We start from the raw sequence: 4,295 nt of genomic DNA on the forward strand, positions 1-4,295 counted from the left end.
TATCGTGTGCATATTTTCACCTGGTTTGTAGCAAAGCTTAGAAACCTCTTTTGTCCTGACCAGCACCAGCAAAGGTAAGTAATGCGCAGGCACAAGCAGAGGAGAAGGGAAAGAATTGTGCAAGAAATGGCCATTAGCAAGGACCTCGAAAGCAATTCAGTATGCCTTCGGTGGTTTATTCCAGAACAAGTCTGAGGAACGTAAGGGGAAATAAAACAGCTTCAGTAGGCTATTAGACCACATACAGTTAACAATGTCAGTTAAATAGTATCTGGTGAGTACTTAAATGAAGTGCTCGTTGCCGGATTTCAGCAACAATAAACCTGTGATTCAGACAAATCCTCCTGCTGAGAGCAACCAGAAAAGCTAGACAAACACCAAACAGGATAAAGAAAATGAATAACACGCCTCAACATACAGTAATAAAACTGCTGAAGAATCAAAGAGAAAAAACTAAGCAAAGGAAAAAGACAAGTTACTTTTTAAAAAAAAGCAGTAATAAGACTTAAAGACGACTTCTCAATGGAAATGGTGAAAATGAGAAGGCAGTGAAAAGGTGCCTTCTGGGGGCTGAGAGAATAATTTCCAACCTCAGATTTTGAGCTTGGCAAAAAAAGTCCTTTAAGAATGAAAGACATTTTCAGACGAATAAGAATGGAAAATAATGCTTCACAACAGACCCACACCAAGGGAAATTCTAAAGGGTGGTGTCAGGTGGAACTCAAGGGCACTAAGAAGGGGAGGCAGGAGGGCAAAGCTGTGACTGTGTGAAACAGAACATCCTGAGGTTCTTAAATAAAACACATGCCTGCAAGTCAGGAGTGCTCAGTTCTGTAAGTCCTGGTCCTGTCTAGGAGCAAGTAAAACTAATCCATATTAGACACTGATAAGTAAAGTTTTCTCTATGGTAAACACTTGAAGAGCAAAGGGTCTTTTAATTAAGCTGAGGGGGAAAACTAGAACATTTTAAAAATAACTCAAAAGGCAAGAAAAAAAAATAAACATAGAATAGGCTGGGAAAATGAAAAGCAAAAGGATAATGGACTTTTACACTGAAATAGAGCAGTAATTATATTAAATGTAAATAAACTATTAAAGCAAAGATTGTCAGACTGATTTTTTGAATTTTATTGGGTTATAGTTGATTTACAATGTTGTGTTAGTTTCAGGTGTACAGCAAAGTGATTCAGTTATACATGTACTATATTCATTCTTTTTCAGATTCTTTTCTCATAGGTTATCAGAATATTGAATAGAGTTCCCTGTGCTATACAGTAGGTCCTTGTTGGTTATCCATCTTATATATAGTGGTGTGTGTATGTTAATCCCAAGCTCCTGATTTATCCCTTCCCTGCCCCACGTTTCCCCTTTGGTAACCACAAGTTTGTTTTCAGTATCTGTCAGACTGATTTTTTTTTTAATGTTAAAAGTGATAAATATAAAATATAAGGATACAGAAAGTTTTAAAGAATGGAAAAGTATACCATGCAAGCACTAATCAAAAAGTAGTTGACATTCCATTGCATTGGAAGAATCAATATTGTCAAAATGACTACAATACCCAAGCCAATCTACAGATTCAGTGCAATCCCTATCAAATTACCAATGGCATTTTTCACAGAACTGGAACAAAAAAAATTTTTTCAACTTGCATGGAAACGCAAAAGACTCCGAATAGCCAAAGCAATCTTGAGAAAGAAAAACAGAGCTGGAGGAACAAGGCTCCCTGACTTCAGACTATACTACAAAGCCACAGTAATCAAAAAAGTATGGTAGTGACACAAAAACAGAAATAGATCAGTGGAACAGGATAGAAAACCCAGAAGTAAACCCACACACCTATGGTCAATAATCTATGACAAAGGAGGCAAGAAAATATAATGGAGAAAAGACAGTCTTTTCAATAAGTGGTGCTGGGAAAACTGGACAGCTACATGTAAAAGAATGAAATTAGAACATTCTCTGAAACCACACACAAAAATAAGCTCAAAATGGATTAAAGACCTAAATGTAAGACCAGATACTATAAAACTCCTAGAGGAAAACATAGGCAGAACACAGCAATATCCTTTTGGATCTGTCTCCTAGAGTAATGGAAATAAAAACAAAAATAAATGGGGCCTAATTAAACTTAAAACCTTTTGCACAGCAAAGAAACCATAAACGAAACAAAAAAACAACCTACAGAATGGGAGAAAATATTTGCAATGATGCAACCGACAAGGGATTAATCTCCAAAATATACAATAGGTTCATACAGCTCAATATCAAAAAAACAAACAAAAAATAGGCAGAAGATCTAAATAGACATTTCTCCAAAGAAGACATACAGATGCCCAAAGGCCATGTGAAAAGATGCTCAACATCGCTATTAGAAAATGCAAATCAAAACTACAATGATTTGTATCTATCACCTCACACCGGTCAGAATGGCCATCATCAAAAAGTCTACAAATAATAAATGCTGAAGAGGGTGTGGAGAAAAGGGAACCCTCCTACACTATTGGTGGGAATGTAAATTGGTGCAGGCTCTGTGGAGAACAATATGGAGATTCTTTTAAAGACTAAACACAGAGCTACCATATGATCCAGCAATCCCACTCCTGGGCATATACCTGGAGAAAACCATAATTTGAAAAGATACATGCACCCCAATGTTCATTGCAGCACTATTTACAATAACCAAGACATGGAAGCAACCTAAATGTCCATCAACAAATGAATGGGTAAAGAAGATGTGGTATATCTATACAATGGAATACCACTCAGCCATAAAAAAGAATGAAATAATGCCATTTGCAGCAACATGAATGGACCTAGAGATTATCATACAAAGTGAAGTAAGTTAGAGAAAGACAAATATCATATCGCTTATATGTGCAATCTTAAAAAAAAGTACAAATGAACTTATATACAAAACAGAAATAGACCCATAGACATAGAAAACAAATTTATGGTTACTAAAGGGGAAACAGGGGGAGGGATAAATTCGGAGTTTAGAATTAACATATACACACTACCATATATAAAATAGATAACCAACAAGGACCTACCATACAGCACAGGGAAATATACTCAATATTTTGTAATAACCTATAAGGGAAAAGAATCTGAAAAAAACATATATATGTATGTATAACTGAATCACTTTGCTGTACACCTGAAACTAGTACAACATTGTAAATCAACTATACTTCAATTTAAAAAAAAAAAAGTAGTTGCTATTCCATTTATGTCCCTAGCCTTCATGCTGTCATTGTCATATATTTTCCTTTTACATACATTATAAGCCCAACATATTTTGTTTTAAACAGTCACTTGTCTTAGCTCAGGCAGCCATAACAAAATACCACAGATTGAGTGGCTTAAACAACAGAAATTTATTTCTCATAGTTCTAGAGGCTGGCAAGTCCAAGATCAAGGTGCCAGCAAGGCCTCATTTTGAGACCTCTTCTCGTGGCTTGTAGGTGGCCACCATCTCACACACAGTTCACATGACCTCTTCCTTATGGGTGAGTAGGGAGAGAGAGCAAGATCCCTGGGGTCTCTTCTGATAAGGGCACTAATCTCTTGAGGGCCCCACCTTCATGGCCGCATCTAATCTTATTTGCCTTCCGAACGCCCCATCTTCAAATACCATCACACTGGGGGTTAGGGCTTCAACACAGGAATTTTGAGGGACACAAGCCTTCGGTTCATAGCACTGGTGTTCCTATTCCTTCCTGTAGATCCACGTTCCCATTTGGTTTCATTCTAATGACGCTAAGACTTCCCTTAGCATTTACGATAGTACAGCTCTGCTGGGGACAAAGGTTCTTAGCTTTTGTTTATCTAATAAATGTATTTAACTATTATTTTAGGAAATGGTTTATATGCATTGATTCATTTTTCTTCTTTCTGCTCTCATCTCTGGAGAATATTTTCACAGGATATAGTGGAAATTATATATACATATTCTGCCCCCTCCCCCCCTCACCCCAGCACATTAAAAATCTAGTTCCATTGATTTCTGGTCTCCATTGTTTTATTTTCCCTCATGTGTACTGTCTTGTTTTTCCTCTGGCTGCTTTTAAGGTTAGTATTTATCCTCTCATCCTCTTCACTTCCCTGAGTTTATCAGCCACTGCAGTAACCATTCTCCAGCAATCTGAGGACTGGCAACTTAGCTTCCTGCCTTGAGATCTGTATCTCTGCCCGAGGCCTTCCTCCAGCGCAAGGTGGCTGGCTCGGCCATGACCCACAGGTGTGGGGAAGCTAACACCCCAGGGCCCACCCTCAGTGGAGCCACAGGGAAC

This window comes from Balaenoptera borealis (assembly GCF_965194805.1).
Source record: "Balaenoptera borealis genome assembly, chromosome: 8".
Taxonomy (NCBI): Eukaryota; Metazoa; Chordata; class Mammalia; order Artiodactyla; family Balaenopteridae; genus Balaenoptera; species Balaenoptera borealis.